Source organism: Schistocerca piceifrons, chromosome 2, assembly GCF_021461385.2.
Source record: "Schistocerca piceifrons isolate TAMUIC-IGC-003096 chromosome 2, iqSchPice1.1, whole genome shotgun sequence".
In the NCBI taxonomy this organism is placed as follows: domain Eukaryota; kingdom Metazoa; phylum Arthropoda; class Insecta; order Orthoptera; family Acrididae; genus Schistocerca; species Schistocerca piceifrons.
The window spans coordinates 42082844-42103785 of NC_060139.1; the positions used below are offsets into that span (position 1 = coordinate 42082844).

Below are 20942 nucleotides of genomic sequence, written 5' to 3' on the forward strand. Positions count from 1 at the left end.
GCCATCGTAACTTAAAAATTCAGTAAATGCAGCACTTGCATGACGAAGGTACATGTAGCAGATCCACACACGACGTGGCTCACTCGAGTAGTATGCGACATAGGCAGGAAAGTACTGTTCCCGCCCGGGATCGAACCGGGGACCTTCTGCGTGTGAAGCAGACGTGATAACCGCTACACTACGGAAACGACGGATACGCTCTCTCCATCCTTGTACACTCGAAGACGCCTCAGCCTTTCTCCCGTCCGCGCATGCACACACCATAGTTCATTTGACAGCCTGAAACCCATCGTAGCCGAGGGCTCAACAAGTATTCGGGGTGCTCGAGAGGGTGTATGTCGTAGCATCCCCAACGAGATAGCGGCGTTTCGCGCAGTCGTTATTGCAAGTCACATCAGCAAAAACAATCACCTCCTTAGCAGCAGGCAGTGCGCACCCGGCGGCAGCTCTACATGAAGATGCCAATAGCCCTAGAAGCCCCCGACCGCGGGCCACGGCACCTCCGAGAACGGTGCTGCCCGTGACCCACGGTGTCGCCACATAGTCTGTCGAAGAACAGCACTGCCGGCAGAAAGCACCTTCCCCATCCCGCCAGCCGCACCAGATTCAAAGAGCACCCTGGACGACTTCGAGGGATACAGTTTGCTGAAATAATTGGCGTTCACGCTGTCACAGGGCTCGTTGGTCTAGGGGTATGATTCCTGCTTAGGGTGCAGGAGGTCCCGGGTTCAAATCCCGGACGAGCCCTAGCGTTTTGTGCAAACTGGTCGCACGTAGGTGGCTGAGTCAGCGCAAAAAGCTGCCCGTCAGTGTAAAGTGAATTTCATACTTGGTGTAAAGAAATGACCGTCTGGTCCGACGTATGAAGGTGATTGCCAAGCTTTAGGTACAGAACGTGGCAAATGCTTGTCGGTATGTCTTGTTTAAAGTGATGAAAAAGTGTTTCCGCCCGGGATCGAACCGGGGACCTTCTGCGTGTTAGGCAGACGTGATAACCGCTACACCACGGAAACTACTGCTTTCGTTCTTGCTTCTCAGAGAACTTGTAGCAAGGTTGCCATCGTAACTTAAAAATTCAGTAAATGCGGCACTTGCATGACGAAGGTACATGTAGCAGATCCACACACGACGTGGCTCACTCGAGTAGTATGCGACATAGGCAGGAAAGTACTGTTCCCGCCCGGGATCGAACCGGGGACCTTCTGCGTGTGAAGCAGACGTGATAACCGCTACACTACGGAAACGACGGATACGCTCTCTCCATCCTTGTACACTCGAAGACGCCTCAGCCTTTCTCCCGTCCGCGCATGCACACACCATAGTTCATTTGACAGCCTGAAACCCATCGTAGCCGAGGGCTCAACAAGTATTCGGGGTGCTCGAGAGGGTGTATGTCGTAGCATCCCCAACGAGATAGCGGCGTTTCGCGCAGTCGTTATTGCAAGTCACATCAGCAAAAACAATCACCTCCTTAGCAGCAGGCAGTGCGCACCCGGCGGCAGCTCTACATGAAGGTGCCAATAGCCCTGGAAGGCCGCCGACCGCGGGCCACGGCACCTCCGAGAACGGTGCTGCCCGTGACCCACGGTGTCGCCACACAGTCTGTCGAAGAACAGCACTGCCGGCAGAAAGCACCTTCCCCATCCCGCCAGCCGCACCAGATTCAAAGAGCACCCTGGACGACTTCGAGGGATTCAGTTTGCTGAAATAATTGGCGTTCACGCTGTCACAGGGCTCGTTGGTCTAGGGGTATGATTCCTGCTTAGGGTGCAGGAGGTCCCGGGTTCAAGTCCCGGACGAGCCCTAGCGTTTTGTGCAAACTGGTCGCACGTAGGTGGCTGAGTCAGCGCAAAAAGCTGCCCGTCAGTGTAAAGTGAATTTCATACTTGGTGTAAAGAAATGACCGTCTGGTCCGACGTATGAAGGTGATTGCCAAGCTTTAGGTACAGAACGTGGCAAATGCTTGTCGGTATGTCTTGTTTAAAGTGATGAAAAAGTGTTTCCGCCCGGGATCGAACCGGGGACCTTCTGCGTGTTAGGCAGACGTGATAACCGCTACACCACGGAAACTACTGCTTTCGTTCTTGCTTATCAGAGAACTTGTAGCAAGGTTGCCATCGTAACTTAAAAATTCAGTAAATGCGGCACTTGCATGACGAAGGTACATGTAGCAGATCCACACACGACGTGGCTCACTCGAGTAGTATGCGACATAGGCAGGAAAGTACTGTTCCCGCCCGGGATCGAACCGGGGACCTTCTGCGTGTGAAGCAGACGTGATAACCGCTACACTACGGAAACGACGGATACGCTCTCTCCATCCTTGTACACTCGAAGACGCCTCAGCCTTTCTCCCGTCCGCGCATGCACACACCATAGTTCATTTGACAGCCTGAAACCCATCGTAGCCGAGGGCTCAACAAGTATTCGGGGTGCTCGAGAGGGTGTATGTCGTAGCATCCCCAACGAGATAGCGGCGTTTCGCGCAGTCGTTATTGCAAGTCACATCAGCAAAAACAATCACCTCCTTAGCAGCAGGCAGTGCGCACCCGGCGGCAGCTCTACATGAAGGTGCCAATAGCCCTGGAAGGCCGCCGACCGCGGGCCACGGCACCTCCGAGAACGGTGCTGCCCGTGACCCACGGTGTCGCCACACAGTCTGTCGAAGAACAGCACTGCCGGCAGAAAGCACCTTCCCCATCCCGCCAGCCGCACCAGATTCAAAGAGCACCCTGGACGACTTCGAGGGATTCAGTTTGCTGAAATAATTGGCGTTCACGCTGTCACAGGGCTCGTTGGTCTAGGGGTATGATTCCTGCTTAGGGTGCAGGAGGTCCCGGGTTCAAGTCCCGGACGAGCCCTAGCGTTTTGTGCAAACTGGTCGCACGTAGGTGGCTGAGTCAGCGCAAAAAGCTGCCCGTCAGTGTAAAGTGAATTTCATACTTGGTGTAAAGAAATGACCGTCTGGTCCGACGTATGAAGGTGATTGCCAAGCTTTAGGTACAGAACGTGGCAAATGCTTGTCGGTATGTCTTGTTTAAAGTGATGAAAAAGTGTTTCCGCCCGGGATCGAACCGGGGACCTTCTGCGTGTTAGGCAGACGTGATAACCGCTACACCACGGAAACTACTGCTTTCGTTCTTGCTTATCAGAGAACTTGTAGCAAGGTTGCCATCGTAACTTAAAAATTCAGTAAATGCGGCACTTGCATGACGAAGGTACATGTAGCAGATCCACACACGACGTGGCTCACTCGAGTAGTATGCGACATAGGCAGGAAAGTACTGTTCCCGCCCGGGATCGAACCGGGGACCTTCTGCGTGTGAAGCAGACGTGATAACCGCTACACTACGGAAACGACGGATACGCTCTCTCCATCCTTGTACACTCGAAGACGCCTCAGCCTTTCTCCCGTCCGCGCATGCACACACCATAGTTCATTTGACAGCCTGAAACCCATCGTAGCCGAGGGCTCAACAAGTATTCGGGGTGCTCGAGAGGGTGTATGTCGTAGCATCCCCAACGAGATAGCGGCGTTTCGCGCAGTCGTTATTGCAAGTCACATCAGCAAAAACAATCACCTCCTTAGCAGCAGGCAGTGCGCACCCGGCGGCAGCTCTACATGAAGATGCCAATAGCCCTAGAAGGCCGCCGACCGCGGGCCACGGCACCTCCGAGAACGGTGCTGCCCGTGACCCACGGTGTCGCCACACAGTCTGTCGAAGAACAGCACTGCCGGCAGAAAGCACCTTCCCCATCCCGCCAGCCGCACCAGATTCAAAGAGCACCCTGGACGACTTCGAGGGATACAGTTTGCTGAAATAATTGGCGTTCACGCTGTCACAGGGCTCGTTGGTCTAGGGGTATGATTCCTGCTTAGGGTGCAGGAGGTCCCGGGTTCAAATCCCGGACGAGCCCTAGCGTTTTGTGCAAACTGGTCGCACGTAGGTGGCTGAGTCAGCGCAAAAAGCTGCCCGTCAGTGTAAAGTGAATTTCATACTTGGTGTAAAGAAATGACCGTCTGGTCCGACGTATGAAGGTGATTGCCAAGCTTTAGGTACAGAACGTGGCAAATGCTTGTCGGTATGTCTTGTTTAAAGTGATGAAAAAGTGTTTCCGCCCGGGATCGAACCGGGGACCTTCTGCGTGTTTTTTTTTTTTTTTTTTTTTTTTTTTTTGAATGAACGAGAGCACATAAAAAAAGGAACAATTGGTAAAAGTATGCCCCATGTGAGGCTCGAACGCACAACCCCGGCATTGCTCACGGCTACTGCCTTATAAGTACCGTGCGCTAACCAATTGCGCCACTTTTTTTTTTTGTTTTTTTTTTTTTTTTTTATGAAAAACTAAACCCGTAACCTTCTATGAAAATAAATTGGAATGGTGAAAAAGACAACGAAAAGACTTCGCCCTTGGCCATAGTTGAAGTGCTGCTCGAAGAATAAACGTAACATAAACACAGCTTCTTATCTCACTCAATGAAAGTTCCTGTAGCCAGTGTCCAGCGAGTCAGTGAAGGCCGCAGTGGGAGGGGGAGTCCGAACGCGACACAGAAGCAGTGGGGCCTCTTCGCGGCACTACTGGTGTCCCGCGGCCCGGCCTCACCCCTTCACACTCAGTTGACCTATCCGATACCCATGCGATGAAACGCTATTTTAAGCATATTGCCGAAGAGTTTCCCATGATTCGGGTACGTACATGTTTTGGCGAATTCGATATCCATAAACATCTTGAATTCCAAATAATTGTCACCGCCAAAATTATTAAAGACGTAGCTGGAATAGGTACCCAGCAACCACAAAACTGCATTGTTTTTCGTCTGCGGATAAAAATGCACATCAGGACGAGACAGTAATGCTGACGAAACATTGGCGGTTGTAGTCCTGGTAATAAGAGCTATTTTTTGTCGAAGCCAAACCCAGTTCTGGAGACGGTCCCCGCAGGTGTAACGGTGGATAACTGTATCCGTCAGTTGGCAGCGACGACAGAGAGGGGTGTCACTCAGCCCGATGTTATGTAACCTCTCGTTCGTGCTAACCACATCATTGATGGCTTTGTACCAGGCAGTGCGAGCATCGGAACTGAGGACACGGGAACTGACATTGCGCCATACGATATCCCAGTTCATGCCACCGAGCTTCGTTGCCAATGGATTCGTTCCTTCGTGTTGTCTCCAGTCCGCTATTATGGCTTGTGCAGTTAAATGTGGAGAGTTTATGACCTCTTTACTGATGTAGCTCCGTGAAAGGTAATAATCTCTGATATGTTTTAGCCGATAACTGATGGGCTGAATATTCAACGGTGGGTCAAGACTTTGCGGCCTGACGGCAGTGAATAATTGCGCTGTAATGCCGGAAGGATCATTGTGAATAATAGCGGCCGTCCTTGTAACATAGAGAGCCATCGCTTTCACCTTGATATCTACTAATCCCATCCCTCCATTCTGGGGGTGGAGTGTCGCAGTTTTGGCAGACACGCGAAAAATTTCCCCTCGCCAAATAAAATTGGTTACCTTCGACATAATTTGCTTAGCAATGACTGCAGGCAGTGGAAGGAGCTGCGCCGTGTAGAAGGCTTTGGATAAAATACAGGAGTTGACCAGATGAATCCGATCAAATTGATTGAGGCTTCTGTGGGAATTGTCAATGAGACCACCGTTAAGTTTACGCACTATTTCCTTCCAGTTTGCCGCCGCCATCTTTAAAGAGGACGCCGTCAATATGATGCCGAGAGCCTTGTGGACGCTGACTTCCTGAGCGTAGCCAACTCGCAAATGCTGGAGGCCACAGAGGTTAAGAAATTTACTTTTCTTGTCATTCAATTTAGCCCCCGACGCCAAACAGTATTGCTGGAGGTGAGCCGCTATAGTGGTGACGTCATTCTCATTGTGGACAACCACACCCACATCGTCGGCATAGGCGCCTACGACAGTTTTTTCTCCTGAAAGTGTTAGCCCTGTGAGTTTCGCCTGCAGTTGGAGTAACAGAGGTTCGAGTGAAAGAACAAAAAGTAACATGGACAAAGGGCTGCCTTGTGGAATCCCTCTGTTGATTTGAATCGGTTGGGTTAGTTGCGAGTTGACAGAAAGCCTTGCGTTGATCCCCAGTGCCATGTTTGTGATCATGTCAATCGCGGTCTGCAAGAAACCGAATCTTTTCATGGTTTCAAGGAGGTACTCGTGAGCGACGAGGTCAAAGGCTTTAAAAAAGTCCAGAAAGATCAGCCCACACTTCACGTTACTGGCGTTCGTTAAAGCAATGATATCCCGATAAAAAGCTGCCGTTTGCAATACAGTTCTCCCGAAGGCACATGTCTGCTGACGTCCAATGAATTTAGCAGTGAGGGGCATCATTCGCGTGTTGATTGCACGGGCGACTATTTTATAATCGGAGTTTAACAATGAAATGGGGCGGAAGTTGGCGATATTTTTGGTACCTCTGCTTTTAGGGATAAGCACAATTGTGCATTCCTTAAAGGCAAGTGGTATAGGCTTCCCTTGAAAAACTTCGTTCACTAATTGGGTGATTTTGTCCCCGATGATGTGCCAATACCTCCTGTAAAATTCAATGGCTAATCCGTCAGGACCAGGGGACTTCCTGATCGGCGAGTGGCAGACAATCTCCAAAACATCTTTATTACTAAATTCCAAAGAAATGGTGTCATTGTCTTCTTTAGTTATAGTAGAGGAAATGGCACTAAACAGTTCGTCATAGCAGTCGTCATGAGTAGCCGCTGACGTGTAGGTGTCAACAAAATAGTCGTGTAGTGCCTTGATAATCTCTCGCTGGGTGTCGACAGTCGTGCCATCACCGAGTTTCAGGGCCTCAATAAAAGTCCTCCTTCTGTTCTTAGCATGTTTGACAAGGTGGTATAGAGCGGCTGTTTCATCGTCCCTGACCGACTTCACTTTAGATTTGATCTTAAGACCTTCCAGTTGCATCCTCTTAAGATTGATTAATTTCGCCTTTATTTTTCGAATGTCGTCTATTCTGGTGTTCGCGGCGTCGGCTCTATCACAGAGGTCGTGTAAGATAGTGTAGTAGAACTCCATCGTCTTCTTTATCGCGGCTGCTCTGTCAATACCGAAGAATATAACAACTTTTCGCAGTTTGGGTTTTGCATGCTGAGTCCACCACGCTATGGTGCTACGAAAGTTTGTGGTAGTGCGCAAGCACTGCTCCCAAGCGCGTCGCACCGCCGCCTCTAGGTCAGCATCCGTTAATAAGGAGACGTTCAAGTTCCATTGATTTTTATACCAACGTGTTGGTTGTAGCAGCAAATTCAGGCACGCAACGACACCACTGTGATCAGAGAAGCTGGAGGGTATTGTTTCAATTTGTAACAAGACATTCTCTAAAACGTCGGAAACATAAATCCTGTCAATTCTGCTGCAGGAATTCGCGACGATGTGTGTGAATCGTACCAAGGTCGGGTACCTAATTTCCCACGCGTCTTTCAGTTTGAGGTCGGTCACGAGACGCTTTAATTCAGGCGAATAATTAAAATTCGGGGACTGATCTTTCTGGGATAAAACACAATTAAAATCACCTCCAATGATAACACGTTCGGGATTTTTCCGTAACAAATAGATGATTTGTTCCATAAAAAAGTTTGCTCGTTCCGCTCTATAGGTACTGCCAGAAGGCGCGTACAAGTTAATGATGGTGACGCCAAAAACGGTGACACCCACACCTCTACCGGAATCTAACTTGTCAACCTGAGTGGCGGGAACGCCTTCTCTATTTAAGATGGCAGTCCCCAAGTTCGAGTCGGGGGAAAAATTTGTAATAGCAACAAAAACAGGAAGAGTTAAGTGTGGCATGGCCACCTCCTGCAAAAGAGCGATATCTGTTCCCGACTCATAGAGATATTGTTTTAAGGCACTCAGTTTCACCTCCGACCGGATTTTATTAATATTTAATGTCGTGATCGTATAGGCCTGCGACATAATGACAGTACGTTGGAGAGGCGGAAGGAGCAAATATCTTTAAAGGGCAACATCTTCATGCCATTCCATATTTGTGGCCGGGAAATTCGTGTCTGTGACGTCACTGAGTTGTATTCTTGCGTCGTTGTTCTTACTCTTTTTACGCACAGCATTTACATTAGGTTGCACTCGGATCCTGGGGCGGACACTGTGGAGCACCTCCGCAGCCGGCGGCGTGGGAGGGTCGTGGGTGATGTCAAGCTGCTCTCCCGGCACATCCCTCGAAGGGATCGCACGCGGCGACACCGCCGGCGAGCGAGCAGCTGAACTATCACTCGCACTATCAGCCTGTTTGGCAACATTCTCTGCCCGCAACGGTTTGTTGTCACCGAAAGACCCGGGCAGCTGTGTATGTATTTTTTCCTGGAGTTGTTGACATTCCCCTTGTTGTGAGTCCTGAACCGAAGCGGCTGCCACGTGATGTGTACCGTCGGCGCTCAGAGGTGTTTGTATACCACCATCACAGGCCTCTGTGTGTGTACTGCCTGCAGGAATGTGAGCCACACGTACAGGTTGGTCGGCCGGAGTTGGCTGTCGCGGAAGTTCTAAGGCACTAGCCAGCGGCAACTGCTTAACTTCCACGGAAGTATCGGCACTTGAAATTGTGGGAGGAGAACCGTCCACAATAGCCTCACCGATTGGAGCTTTCGCTTCCGAGCCGGATTCCCGATCGTCCTTTTTCGCGGTCTCATGCGCACTAGAGGTGTCGTTATCAGAGCCACTGCTGTCACAAGTTCTGCGCCTCTTATTGGTCGCGGCATCGAGTTTTGCAGGGGGCAACGCACCTTTGTCTCTCCGAACCAGAACCGGAAACTCATCAGAACGAATTTCTTGTTGCTGTTCCGAAGGCATTTCAGAACTAGGGAGCCCAATCTCTGTCATCGGCTTGGCTGCCACTACATCCGCCAAAGTAAGCCTTTTACGCTGCTGGAGGGAATTCTTTAACACAAACATGCGCCTGGGGCAGTCTTGACGCAAGTGACCACTCTCATTACAGATATGACAGGTCGGTGTTTGGCCAATGTAAGTAATGTGAGCCTTATAGTCACAAACAAGTATATGGGATGGAATAATCTGCTTCACATGCATTTCTACAGATCGAACGCCACTGTAACATTGCAACCTATGTTGACTTGACCACCGTTCATGTCGAATCTGTTTAACGTCACCGAATTTGGACAGCACCTCCTTTAGATAACAATTTTCTACTGCAGGGGGTAAGTTAAAAATACGCACGTTCGTGTAGTCTACATCGGCATTGGAAATGAGCACTGTACTTACAGAGTCGTCCCGGTGTCGGAAAATAGCGTTCCTCCGTGCTTCGTCATGATCTTCTCCAGTAATACAGGATTCAGTAATTTAACAAAGAAACAATACTGCTCGGTATCATAATAGACGGTGTGCACTTGGTCAGATGTAATCCCAATAACATCAACGATCCAGTCATGTATCTCCAGTGAACTCGGTTGCACAGATCGGGTGGACTTGTCGAAATCAAAACGGAGTGTACACTTTCGCGGAAATAACCTGGACATTGCAGCAGATAGCGAGCGGTTAACCCGCTACAATAAGACCGCAAAAAAAAATACAAATGGAAAACGATATAAACTGCAGAAAAACACAACACTTGCAAACAGAAATATGAGTTGAAAACACGCCTTGTGAACACGCGGTGGAGCGGAGCACTGACACGTCCGACCAGCACGTTGTCGCAAGCGCGACTGTCGGCCAATCTGACGTGTGAGCACAAAATCTCTACCACCATCGTTTCTAGGTATATCTCCAGAGCCTGACGGCGAAATTAGCGTGTTTTTTTTTCTTGTGTGAAGGAATTACGTTGGTTTTAGAGTATTTAAAACGAGTTGTCAGATGTGAGGTTGCACCACAAACCTCCCTTTCGGGAACCACAGCTTAAACATGGTGCCTTAAACCATTGTTTTCCGTCGCCATCTGTCTTGAGTGGAACGAGCAGAACTGTAGTTATCAATATTCACATTGACGCAGAGAAAACAAAGACGACAGAAAAGGCCGTTCCCTAGCAACGGCTACGCTGTGCATTTCGCCCTCAGGGGAAGCTAATGATATGCTCCAGGCGAGCATCAAACTAACCAACTTAATATTGTGATACTTAGGCGCTTTCTACTTGTGGATTGGCACACATATGCTGAATCGACTCTGGATCATCAGTAAGTACGTCACATTAGATATTTGTTTTATCGCCCTGCTGTAACTTAAAGGGCAGTTTTTCAACGGCTGTCAGTTCTGCTTCTAGCTTCACTACATCGCCATAGCAGCACCTACGCACTGCGTTCAAATGTGCTCACCTCCGCCCTGGCGTTGAGCGCCTACAGCGCCATCGCCTTCGGCCTCTGGAGGCAGGAGGGTAGCCGACACATCAGGGCGTGGGTGGGACGCAGCACAATGCGGTGGTGGTGTAACGGTCAGCATGGTTGCTTCCCAAGCAGTTGATCCGGGTTCGATTCCCGGCCACCGCACAAAAGGTACGTTTTTTTTCTACGGGTATTCCATGTAACGAATCGCGATCTTCGAAACTGTGAAATGCACCCTAAGCAGGAATCATACCCCTAGACCAAAGAGCCCTGTGACACGGCGATTGCCAATTATTCCAGTCCCTCGATGTCGTCCAGGGTACCCTGGAAGTCTCGCGTACGCTGGCGGGATGGGGGCGGCCTTCCTGGGCTATTGGTACCTTCATGTAGAGCTGCCGCTGGGCTCGCACTGCCTGCTGCTGAGAAAGTGATTGCTTTTGCTGATATGACTTGCAACAACGACTGCGCGAAACGCCGCTATCTCGTTAGGGGTGCTACGGCAGACACCCTCTCGAGCACCCCGAAGACTTCTTGAGCCCTCGGCTGTGATGGATTCCAGGCTGACAAATGAAATGTCGTGTGTGCATTCGCGGACGAGAGAAAGGCTGAGGCAAGTTCGAGTGAACAAGGATCGACTCCTCGTGTCCGTCGTTTCCGTAGTGTAGCGGTTATCACGTCTGCTTCACACGTAGAAGGTCCCCGGTTCGATCCCGGGCGGGAACAGTATTTTCCTGCCTATGTCGTATTGTCCTCCAATGAGCCACTTCGTGTGTGGATCTGCCGCATGTCCCTTCGTTTTGCAAGTACCACATTTATTGAATTTTTTAGTTTCGATGGCAACATCACTACAAGTTGTCTGTGAAGTAGAGTGCACACAAGCAGTTTCCGTCGTGTAGCGGTTATCACGTCTGCCTAACACGCAGAAGGTCCCCGGTTCGATCCCGTGCGGAAACACTTTTTCATCATTTTAAGCAAGACTTACTAACATGCATCTGCTACCATCTGTACCCGAAACCTTCGTAATCGCCTTCACGCGTCGGACCAGAGTGTCAATTGCTCACATCGAATAAGAAATTCATTTGATGTTGACGGCGAGCTTTTTGCGCTGACTCAGCCACTGACGTGCGATCAGTTTGCACAAAACGCTAGGGCTCCTCCGGCATTTGAACCCGGGACCTCCTGCACCCTAAGCAGGAATCATACCCCGAGACCAACGAGCCCTGTGACTCGGCGAGTGCCAATTACTTCGGTCCCTCGATGTCGTCCAGGGTGCCCTGACAGTCTCGTGTAGGCTGGCGGGATGGGGGCGGCGCGAATTCCCGCAGTCGGCGGCCTTCCTGGGCTATTGGTACCTTCATGTAGAGCTGCCGCTGGGCTCGCACTGCCTGCTGCTGAGAAAGTGATTGCTTTTGCTGATATGACTTGCAACAACGACTGCGCGAAACGCCGCTATCTCGTTAGGGGTGCTACGGCAGACACCCTCTCGAGCACCCCGAAGACTTCTTGAGCCCTCGGCTGTGATGGGTTCCAGGCTGACAAAAGAAATGTCGTGTGTGCATTCGCGGACGAGAGAAAGGCTGAGGCAAGTTCGAGTGAACAAAGATGCACTCCTCGGCCTCTGGGCTCGCACTGCCTGCTGCTGCGAAAGTGATTGCTTTTGCTGATATGACTTGCAATAACGACTGCGCGAAACGCCGCTATCTCGTTAGGGGTGCTACGGCAGACACCCTCTCGAGCACCCCGAAGACTTGTTGAGCCCTCGGCTGTGATGGGTTCCAGGCTGACAAATGAAATGTCGTGTGTGCATTCGCGGACGAGAGAAAGGCTGAGGCAAGTTGGAGTGAACAAGGATGGACTTCTCGGGTCCGTCGTTTCCGTAGTGTAGCGGTTATCACGCCTGCTTCACATGCAGAAGGTCCCCGGTTCGATCCCGGGTGGGAACAGTATTTTCCTGCCTGTGTCGTATTGTCCTCCAATGAGCCACGTCGTGTGTGGATCTGCTGCATGTCCCTTCGTTTTGCAAGTACCACATTTATTGAATTTTTTAGTTACGATGGCAACATCACTACAAGTTGTCTGTGAATTAAGGTGCGCACAAGCAGTTTCTGTGGTGTAGAGGTTATCACGTCTGCCCATCACGCAAAAGTTCCCTGGTTCGATCCCGGGCGGAAACACTTTTTCATCACTTTAAGCAAGACTTACTAACATGCATCTGCTACCATCTGTACCCGAAACCTTCGTAATCGCCTTCACGCGTTGGACCACAGCGTCAATTGCTCACACCAAATAAGAAATTCATTTGATATTGACGGCGAGCTTTTTGCGCTGACTCAGCCACTGACGTGCGATCAGTTTGCACAACACGCTAGGGCTCGTCCGGGATTTGAACCCGGGACCTCCTGCACCCTAAGCAGGAATCATACCCCTATACCAACGAGCCCTGTGACACGGCGAATGCCAATTACTTCGGTCCCTCGATGTCGTCCAGGGTGCCCTGACAGTCTCGTGTAGGCTGGCGGGATGGGGGCGGCGCGAATTCCCGCGGTCGGCGGCCTTCCTGGGCTATTGGTACCTTCATGTAGAGCTGCCGCTGGGCTCGCACTGCCTGCTGCTGAGAAAGTGATTGCTTTTGCTGATATGACTTGCAATAACGACTGCGCGAAACGGCGCTATCTCGTTAGGGGTTCTACGGCAGACACCCTCTCGAGCACCCCGAAGACTTCTTGAGCCCTCGGCTGTGATGGGTTCCAGGCTGACAAAAGAACTGCCGTGTGTGCATTCGCGGACGAGAGAAAGGCTGAGGCAAGTTCGAGTGAACAAAGATGCACTCCTCGGCCTCTGGGCTCGCACTGCCTGCTGCTGAGAAAGTGATTGCTTTTGCTGATATGACTTGCAATTACGACTGCGCGAAACGCCGCTATCTCGTTAGGGGTGCTACGGCAGACACCCTCTCGAGCACCCCGAAGACTTCTTGAGCCCTCGGCTGTGATGGGTTCCAGGCTGACAAATGAAATGTCGTGTGTGCATTCGCGGACGAGAGAAAGGCTGAGGCAAGTTGGAGTGAACAAGGATGGACTTCTCGGGTCCGTCGTTTCCGTAGTGTAGCGGTTATCACGTCTGCTTCACACGCAGAAGGTCCCCGGTTCGATCCCGGCCGGACCAGTATTTTCCTGCCTGTGTCGTATTGTCCTCCAATGAGCCACGTCGTGTGTGGATCTGCTGCATGTCCCTTCGTTTTGCAAGTACCACATTTATTGAATTTTTTAGGTACGATGGCAGCATCACCACAAGTTGTCTGTGAAATAAGGTTCGCACAAGCAGTTTCCGTGGTGTAGAGGTTATCACGTCTGCCCATCACGCAAAAGTTCCCTGGTTCGATCCCGGGCGGAAACACTTTTTCATCACTTTAAGCAAGACTTACTAACATGCATCTGCTACCATCTGTACCCGAAACCTTCGTAATCGCCTTCACGCGTTGGACCACAGCGTCAATTGCTCACACCAAATAAGAAATTCATTTGATATTGACGGCGAGCTTTTTGCGCTGACTCAGCCACTGACGTGCGATCAGATTGCACAACACGCTAGGGCTCGTCCGGGATTTGAACCCGGGACCTCCTGCACCCTAAGCAGGAATCATACCCCTAGACCAACGAGCCCTGTGACACGGCGAATGCCAATTACTTCGGTCCCTCGATGTCGTCCAGGGTGCCCTGACAGTCTCGTGTAGGCTGGCGGGATGGGGGCGGCGCGAATTCCCGCGGTCGGCGGCCTTCCTGGGCTATTGGTACCTTCATGTAGAGCTGCCGCTGGGCTCGCACTGCCTGCTGCTGAGAAAGTGATTGCTTTTGCTGATATGACTTGCAATTACGACTGCGCGAAACGCCGCTATCTCGTTAGGGGTGCTACGGCAGACACCCTCTCGAGCACCCCGAAGAATTCTTGAGCCCTCGGCTGTGATGGGTTCCAGGCTGACAAATGAAATGTCGTGTGTGCATTCGCGGACGAGAGAAAGGCTGAGGCAAGTTGGAGTGAACAAGGATGGACTTCTCGGGTCCGTCGTTTCCGTAGTGTAGCGGTTATCACGTCTGCTTCACACGCAGAAGGTCCCCGGTTCGATCCCGGCCGGACCAGTATTTTCCTGCCTGTGTCGTATTGTCCTCCAATGAGCCACGTCGTGTGTGGATCTGCTGCATGTCCCTTCGTTTTGCAAGTACCACATTTATTGAATTTTTTAGTTACGATGGCAGCATCACTACAAGCTGTCTGTGAAGTAAGGTGCACACAAGCAGTTTCCGTGGTGTAGCGGTTATCACGTCTGCCTAACACGCAGAAGGTCCCCGGTTCGATCCCGTGCGGAAACACTTTTTCATCACTTTAAGCAAGACTTACTAACATGCATCTGCTACCATCTGTACCCGAAACCTTCGTAATCGCCTTCACGCGTCGGACCAGAATGTCAATTGCTCACATCGAATAAGAAATTCATTTGATATTGACGGCGAGCTTTTTGCGCTGACTCAGCCACTGACGTGCGATCAGTTTGCACAAAACGCTAGGGCTCGTCCGGCATTTGAACCCGGGACCTCCTGCACCCTAAGCAGGAATCATACCCCTAGAACAACGAGCCCTGTGACACGGCGAATGCCAATTACTTCGGTCCCTCGATGTCGTCCAGGGTGCCCTGACAGTCTCGTGTAGGCTGGCGGGATGGGGGCGGCGCGAATTCCCGCGGTCGGCGGCCTTTCTGGGCTATTGGTACCTTCATGTAGAGCTGCCGCTGGGCTCGCACTGCCTGCTGCTGCGAAAGTGATTGCTTTTGCTGATATGACTTGCAATAACGACTGCGCGAAACGCCGCTATCTCGTTAGGGGTGCTACGGCAGACACCCTCTCGAGCACCCCGAAGACTTCTTGAGCCCTCGGCTGTGATGGGTTCCAGGCTGACAAATGAAATGTCGTGTGAGCATTCGCCGACGAGAGAAAGGCTGAGGCAAGTTGGAGTGAACAAGGATGGACTTCTCGGGTCCGTCGTTTTCGTAGTGTAGCGGTTATCACGTCTGCTTCACACGCAGAAGGTCCCCGGTTCGATCCCGGGCGGGAACAGTATTTTCCTGCCTGTGTCGTATTGTCCTCCAATGAGCCACGTCGTGTGTGGATCTGCTGCATGTCCCTTCGTTTTGCAAGTACCACATTTATTGAATTTTTTAGTTACGATGGCAACATCACTACAAGTTGTCTGTGAAGTAAGGTGCGCACAAGCAGTTTCCGTGGTGTAAAGGTTATCACGTCTGCCCATCACGCAGAAGTTCCCTGGTTCGATCCCGGGCGAAACACTTTTTCATCACTTTAAGCAAGACTTACTAACATGCATCTGCTACCATCTGTACCCGAAACCTTCGTAATCGCCTTCACGCGTTGGACCACAGCGTCAATTGCTCACACCAAATAAGAAATTCATTTGATATTGACGGCGAGCTTTTTGCGATGACTCAGCCACTGACGTGCGATCAGTTTGCACAACACGCTAGGGCTCGTCCGGGATTTGAACCCGGGACCTCCTGCACCCTAAGCAGGAATCATACCCCTAGACCAACGAGCCCTGTGACACGGCGAATGCCAATTACTTCGGTCCCTCGATGTCGTCCAGGGTGCCCTGACAGTCTCGTGTAGGCTGGCGGGATGGGGGCGGCGCGAATTCCCGCGGTCGGCGGCCTTCCTGGGCTATTGGTACCTTCATTAAGAGCTGCCGCTGGGCTCGCACTACCTGCTGCTGAGAAAGTGATTGCTTTTGCTGATATGACTTGCAATAACGACTGCGCGAAACGCCGCTATCTCGTTAGGGGTGCTACGGCAGACACCCTCTCGAGCACCCCGAAGACTTCTTGAGCCCTCGGCTGTGATGGGTTCCAGGCTGACAAAAGAACTGTCGTGTGTGCATTCGCGGACGAGAGAAAGGCTGAGGCAAGTTCGAGTGAACAAAGATGCACTCCTCGGCCTCTGGGCTCGCACTGCCTGCTGCTGAGAAAGTGATTGTTTTTGCTGATATGACTTGCAATTACGACTGCGCGAAACGCCGCTATCTCGTTAGGGGTGCTACGGCAGACACCCTCTCGAGCACCCCGAAGACTTCTTGAGCCCTCGGCTGTGATGGGTTCCAGGCTGACAAATGAAATGTCGTGTGTGCATTCGCGGACGAGAGAAAGGCTGAGGCAAGTTGGAGTGAACAAGGATGGACTTCTCGTGTCTGTCGTTTCCGTAGTGTAGCGGTTATCACGTCTGCTTCACACGCAGAAGGTCCCCGGTTCGATCCCGGGCGGGAACAGTATTTTCCTGCCTGTGTCGTATTGTCCTCCAATGAGCCACGTTGTGTGTGGATCTGCTGCATGTCCCTTCGTTTTGCAAGTACCACATTTATTGAATTTTTTAGTTACGATGGCAACATCACTACAAGTTGTCTGTGAAGTAAGGTGCGCACAAGCAGTTTCCGTGGTGTAGAGGTTATCACGTCTGCCCATCACGCAGAAGTTCCCTGGTTCGATCCCGGGCGGAAACACTTTTTCATCACTTTAAGCAAGACTTACTAACATGCATCTGCTACCATCTGTACCCGAAACCTTCGTAATCGCCTTCACGCGTTGGACCACAGCGTCAATTGCTCACACCAAATAAGAAATTCATTTGATATTGACGGCGAGCTTTTTGCGCTGACTCAGCCACTGACGTGCGATCAGTTTGCACAACACGCTAGGGCTCGTCCGGGATTTGAACCCGGGACCTCCTGCACCCTAAGCAGGAATCATACCCCTAGACCAACGAGCCCTGTGACACGGCGAATGCCAATTACTTCGGTCCCTCGATGTCGTCCAGGGTGCCCTGACAGTCTCGTGTAGGCTGGCGGGATGGGGGCGGCGCGAATTCCCGCGGTCGGCGGCCTTCCTGGGCTATTGGTACCTTCATTAAGAGCTGCCGCTGGGCTCGCACTACCGGCTGCTGAGAAAGTGATTTCTTTTGCTGATATGACTTCCAATAACGACTGCGCGAAACGCCGCTATCTCGTTAGGGGTGCTACGGCAGACACCCTCTCGAGCACCCCGAATACTTCTTGAGCCCTCGGCTGTGATGGGTTCCAGGCTGACAAAAGAACTGTCGTGTGTGCATTCGCGGACGAGAGAAAGGCTGAGGCAAGTTCGAGGGATCAAAGATGCACTCCTCGGCCTCTGGGCTCGCACTGCCTGCTGCTGAGAAAGTGATTGCTTTTGCTGATATGACTTGCAATTACGACTGCGCGAAACGCCGCTATCTCGTTAGGGGTGCTACGGCAGACACCCTCTCGAGCACCCCGAAGACTTCTTGAGCCCTCGGCTGTGATGGGTTCCAGGCTGACAAATGAAATGTCGTGTGTGCATTCGCGGACGAGAGAAAGGCTGAGGCAAGTTGGAGTGAACAAGGATGGACTTCTCGGGTCCGTCGTTTCCGTAGTGTAGCGGTTATCACGTCTGCTTCACAAGCAGAAGGTCCCCGGTTCGATCCCGGGCGGGAACAGTATTTTCCTGTCTGTGTCGTATTGTCCTCCAATGAGCCACGTTGTGTGTGGATCTGCTGCATGTCCCTTCGTTTTGCAAGTACCACATTTATTGAATTTTTTAGTTACGATGGCAACATCACTACAAGTTGTCTGTGAAGTAAGGTGCGCACAAGCAGTCTCCGTGGTGTAGAGGTTATCACGTCTGCCCATCACGCAGAAGTTCCCTGGTTCGATCCCGGGCGGAAACACTTTTTCATCACTTTAAGCAAGACTTACTAACATGCATCTGCTACCATCTGTACCCGAAACCTTCGTAATCGCCTTCACGCGTTGGACCACAGCGTCAATTGCTCACACCAAATAAGAAATTCATTTGATATTGACGGCGAGCTTTTTGCGCTGACTCAGCCACTGACGTGCGATCAGTTTGCACAACACGCTAGGGCTCGTCCGGGATTTGAACCCGGGACCTCCTGCACCCTAAGCAGGAATCATACCCCTAGACCAACGAGCCCTGTGACACGGCGAATGCCAATTACTTCGGTCCCTCGATGTCGTCCAGGGTGCCCTGACAGTCTCGTGTAGGCTGGCGGGATGGGGGCGGCGCGAATTCCCGCGGTCGGCGGCCTTCCTGGGCTATTGGTACCTTCATTAAGAGCTGCCGCTGGGCTCGCACTACCTGCTGCTGAGAAAGTGATTGCTTTTGCTGATATGACTTGCAATAACGACTGCGCGAAACGCCGCTATCTCGTTAGGGGTGCTACGGCAGACACCCTCTCGAGCACCCCGAATACTTCTTGAGCCCTCGGCTGTGATGGGTTCCAGGCTGACAAAAGAACTGTCGTGTGTGCATTCGCGGACGAGAGAAAGGCTGAGGCAAGTTCGAGTGAACAAAGATGCACTCCTCGGCCTCTGGGCTCGCACTGCCTGCTGCTGAGAAAGTGATTGCTTTTGCTGATATGACTTGCAATTACGACTGCGCGAAACGCCGCTATCTCGTTAGGGGTGCTACGGCAGACACCCTCTCGAGCACCCCGAAGACTTCTTGAGCCCTCGGCTGTGATGGGTTCCAGGCTGACAAATGAAATGTCGTGTGTGCATTCGCGGACGAGAGAAAGGCTGAGGCAACTTCGAGTGAACAAGTATGGACTTCTCGGGTCCGTCGTTTCCGTAGTGTAGCGGTTATCACGTCTGCTTCACACGCAGAAAGTCCCCGGTTCGATCGCGGGCGGGAACAGTATTTTCCTGCCTGTGTCGTATTGTCCTCCAATTAGCCACGTCGTGTGTGGATCTGCTGCATGTCCCTTCGTTTTGCAAGTACCACATTTATTGAATTTTTTAGTTACGATGGCAACATCACTACAAGTTGTCTGTGAAGTAAGGTGCGCACAAGCAGTTTCCGTGGTGTAGGGGTTATCACGTCTGCCCATCACGCAGAAGTTCCCTGGTTCGATCCCGGGCGGAAACACTTTTTCATCACTTTAAGCAAGACTTACTAACATGCATCTGCTACCATCTGTACCCCAAACCTTCGTAATCGCGTTCACGCGTTGGACCACAGCGTCAATTGCTCACACCAAATAAGAAATTCATTTGATATTGACGGCGAGCTTTTTCCGCTGACTCAGCCACTGACGTGCGATCAGTTTGCACAACACGCTAGGGCTCGTCCGGGATTTGAACCCGGGACCTCCTGCACCCTAAGCAGGAATCATACCCCTAGACCAACGAGCCCTGTGACACGGCGAATGCCAATTACTTCGGTCCCTCGATGTCGTCCAGGGTGCCCTGACAGTCTCGTGTAGGCTGGCGGGATGGGGGCGGCGCGAATTCCCGCGGTCGGCGGCCTTCCTGGGCTATTGGTACCTTCATGTAGAGCTGCCGCTGGGCTCGCACTACCTGCTGCTGAGAAAGTGATTGCTTTTGCTGATATGACTTGCAATAACGACTGCGCGAAACGCCGCTATCTCGTTAGGGGTGCTACGGCAGACACCCACTCGAGCACCCCGAAGACTTCTTGAGCCCTCGGCTGTGATGGGTTCCAGGCTGACAAAAGAACTGTCGTGTGTGCATTCGCGGACGAGAGAAAGGCTGAGGCAAGTTCGAGTGAACAAAGATGCACTCCTCGGCCTCTGGGCTCGCACTGCCTGCTGCTGAGAAAGTGATTGCTTTTGCGCTGCCACTGGGCTCGCACTACCTGCTGCTGAGAAGGTGATTGCTTTTGCTGATATGACTTGCAATAACGACTGCGCGAAACGCCGCTATCTCGTTAGGGGTGCTACGGCAGACACCCTCTCGAGCACCCCGAAGACTTCTTGAGCCCTCGGCTGTGATGGGTTCCAGGCTGACAAAAGAACTGTCGTGTGTGCATTCGCGGACGAGAGAAAGGCTGAGGCAAGTTCGAGTGAACAAAGATGCACTCCTCGGCCTCTGGGCTCGCACTGCCTGCTGCTGAGAAAGTGATTGCTTTTGCTGATATGACTTGCAATTACGACTGCGCGAAACGCCGCTATCTCGTTAGGGGTGCTACGGCAGACACCCTCTCGAGCACCCCGAAGACTTCTTGAGCTCTCGGCTGTGATGGGTTCCAGGCTGACAAATGAAATGTCGTGTGTGCATTCGCGGACGAGAGAAAGGCTGAGGCAAGTTGGAGTGAACAAGGATGGACTTCTCGGGTCCGTCGTTTCCGTAGTGTAGCGGTTATCACGCCTGCTTCACACGCAGAAAGTCCCCGGTTCGATCGCGGGCGGGAACAGTATTTTCCTGCCTGTGTCGTATTGTCCTCCAATTAGCCACGTCGTGTGTGGATCTGCTGCATGTCCCTTCGTTTTGCAAGTACCACATTTATTGAATTTTTTAGTTACGATGGCAACATCACTACAAGTTGTCTGTGAAGTAAGGTGCGCACAAGCAGTTTCCGTGGTGTAGAGGTTATCACGTCTGCCCATCACGCAGAAGTTCCCTGGTTCGATCCCGGGCGGAAACACTTTTTCATCACTTTAAGCAAGACTTACTAACATGCATCTGCTACCATCTGTACCCGAAACCTTCGTAATCGCCTTCACGCGTTGGACCACAGCGTCAATTGCTCACACCAA

General features: G+C 51.6%; 35 non-coding genes across 35 annotated transcripts; 22 read left to right on the forward strand and 13 right to left on the reverse strand.

The window, feature by feature from the left end:
- Positions 1-115: 115 nt before the first annotated feature.
- On the reverse strand, positions 116-188 carry Trnav-cac. Its single transcript has one exon. It is a non-coding gene; the product is annotated as a tRNA-Val (tRNA).
- Positions 189-675: 487 nt separating this feature from the next.
- Trnap-agg lies at positions 676-747 on the forward strand. Its single transcript has one exon. It is a non-coding gene; the product is annotated as a tRNA-Pro (tRNA).
- A 193-nt stretch (positions 748-940) lies between these two features.
- On the reverse strand, positions 941-1013 carry Trnav-aac. The gene has a single exon. It is a non-coding gene; the product is annotated as a tRNA-Val (tRNA).
- A 158-nt stretch (positions 1014-1171) lies between these two features.
- Trnav-cac lies at positions 1172-1244 on the reverse strand. Its single transcript has one exon. It is a non-coding gene; the product is annotated as a tRNA-Val (tRNA).
- A 488-nt stretch (positions 1245-1732) lies between these two features.
- Trnap-agg lies at positions 1733-1804 on the forward strand. Its single transcript has one exon. It is a non-coding gene; the product is annotated as a tRNA-Pro (tRNA).
- Positions 1805-1997: 193 nt separating this feature from the next.
- Positions 1998-2070, reverse strand: Trnav-aac. The gene has a single exon. It is a non-coding gene; the product is annotated as a tRNA-Val (tRNA).
- Positions 2071-2228: 158 nt separating this feature from the next.
- Trnav-cac lies at positions 2229-2301 on the reverse strand. The gene has a single exon. It is a non-coding gene; the product is annotated as a tRNA-Val (tRNA).
- Positions 2302-2789: 488 nt separating this feature from the next.
- On the forward strand, positions 2790-2861 carry Trnap-agg. Its single transcript has one exon. It is a non-coding gene; the product is annotated as a tRNA-Pro (tRNA).
- A 193-nt stretch (positions 2862-3054) lies between these two features.
- Positions 3055-3127, reverse strand: Trnav-aac. The gene has a single exon. It is a non-coding gene; the product is annotated as a tRNA-Val (tRNA).
- A 158-nt stretch (positions 3128-3285) lies between these two features.
- Trnav-cac lies at positions 3286-3358 on the reverse strand. Its single transcript has one exon. It is a non-coding gene; the product is annotated as a tRNA-Val (tRNA).
- A 488-nt stretch (positions 3359-3846) lies between these two features.
- Trnap-agg lies at positions 3847-3918 on the forward strand. The gene has a single exon. It is a non-coding gene; the product is annotated as a tRNA-Pro (tRNA).
- Positions 3919-10410: 6492 nt separating this feature from the next.
- On the forward strand, positions 10411-10482 carry Trnag-ccc. Its single transcript has one exon. It is a non-coding gene; the product is annotated as a tRNA-Gly (tRNA).
- Positions 10483-10967: 485 nt separating this feature from the next.
- Trnav-cac lies at positions 10968-11040 on the forward strand. Its single transcript has one exon. It is a non-coding gene; the product is annotated as a tRNA-Val (tRNA).
- Positions 11041-11198: 158 nt separating this feature from the next.
- On the forward strand, positions 11199-11271 carry Trnav-aac. The gene has a single exon. It is a non-coding gene; the product is annotated as a tRNA-Val (tRNA).
- Positions 11272-12187: 916 nt separating this feature from the next.
- Trnav-cac lies at positions 12188-12260 on the forward strand. The gene has a single exon. It is a non-coding gene; the product is annotated as a tRNA-Val (tRNA).
- A 158-nt stretch (positions 12261-12418) lies between these two features.
- Trnad-auc lies at positions 12419-12491 on the forward strand. The gene has a single exon. It is a non-coding gene; the product is annotated as a tRNA-Asp (tRNA).
- A 194-nt stretch (positions 12492-12685) lies between these two features.
- On the reverse strand, positions 12686-12757 carry Trnap-agg. The gene has a single exon. It is a non-coding gene; the product is annotated as a tRNA-Pro (tRNA).
- A 642-nt stretch (positions 12758-13399) lies between these two features.
- On the forward strand, positions 13400-13479 carry Trnav-cac. Its single transcript has one exon. It is a non-coding gene; the product is annotated as a tRNA-Val (tRNA).
- Positions 13480-13637: 158 nt separating this feature from the next.
- Trnad-auc lies at positions 13638-13710 on the forward strand. The gene has a single exon. It is a non-coding gene; the product is annotated as a tRNA-Asp (tRNA).
- Positions 13711-13904: 194 nt separating this feature from the next.
- Positions 13905-13976, reverse strand: Trnap-agg. Its single transcript has one exon. It is a non-coding gene; the product is annotated as a tRNA-Pro (tRNA).
- A 394-nt stretch (positions 13977-14370) lies between these two features.
- Positions 14371-14450, forward strand: Trnav-cac. Its single transcript has one exon. It is a non-coding gene; the product is annotated as a tRNA-Val (tRNA).
- Positions 14451-14608: 158 nt separating this feature from the next.
- Positions 14609-14681, forward strand: Trnav-aac. Its single transcript has one exon. It is a non-coding gene; the product is annotated as a tRNA-Val (tRNA).
- Positions 14682-15349: 668 nt separating this feature from the next.
- Trnav-cac lies at positions 15350-15422 on the forward strand. The gene has a single exon. It is a non-coding gene; the product is annotated as a tRNA-Val (tRNA).
- Positions 15423-15846: 424 nt separating this feature from the next.
- Positions 15847-15918, reverse strand: Trnap-agg. The gene has a single exon. It is a non-coding gene; the product is annotated as a tRNA-Pro (tRNA).
- A 650-nt stretch (positions 15919-16568) lies between these two features.
- On the forward strand, positions 16569-16641 carry Trnav-cac. The gene has a single exon. It is a non-coding gene; the product is annotated as a tRNA-Val (tRNA).
- Positions 16642-16799: 158 nt separating this feature from the next.
- On the forward strand, positions 16800-16872 carry Trnad-auc. The gene has a single exon. It is a non-coding gene; the product is annotated as a tRNA-Asp (tRNA).
- Positions 16873-17066: 194 nt separating this feature from the next.
- On the reverse strand, positions 17067-17138 carry Trnap-agg. The gene has a single exon. It is a non-coding gene; the product is annotated as a tRNA-Pro (tRNA).
- Positions 17139-17788: 650 nt separating this feature from the next.
- On the forward strand, positions 17789-17861 carry Trnav-cac. Its single transcript has one exon. It is a non-coding gene; the product is annotated as a tRNA-Val (tRNA).
- Positions 17862-18019: 158 nt separating this feature from the next.
- On the forward strand, positions 18020-18092 carry Trnad-auc. Its single transcript has one exon. It is a non-coding gene; the product is annotated as a tRNA-Asp (tRNA).
- A 194-nt stretch (positions 18093-18286) lies between these two features.
- Positions 18287-18358, reverse strand: Trnap-agg. The gene has a single exon. It is a non-coding gene; the product is annotated as a tRNA-Pro (tRNA).
- Positions 18359-19008: 650 nt separating this feature from the next.
- Trnav-cac lies at positions 19009-19081 on the forward strand. Its single transcript has one exon. It is a non-coding gene; the product is annotated as a tRNA-Val (tRNA).
- A 158-nt stretch (positions 19082-19239) lies between these two features.
- On the forward strand, positions 19240-19312 carry Trnad-auc. Its single transcript has one exon. It is a non-coding gene; the product is annotated as a tRNA-Asp (tRNA).
- A 194-nt stretch (positions 19313-19506) lies between these two features.
- On the reverse strand, positions 19507-19578 carry Trnap-agg. The gene has a single exon. It is a non-coding gene; the product is annotated as a tRNA-Pro (tRNA).
- A 948-nt stretch (positions 19579-20526) lies between these two features.
- On the forward strand, positions 20527-20599 carry Trnav-cac. The gene has a single exon. It is a non-coding gene; the product is annotated as a tRNA-Val (tRNA).
- A 158-nt stretch (positions 20600-20757) lies between these two features.
- Trnad-auc lies at positions 20758-20830 on the forward strand. The gene has a single exon. It is a non-coding gene; the product is annotated as a tRNA-Asp (tRNA).
- Positions 20831-20942: the final 112 nt, after the last annotated feature.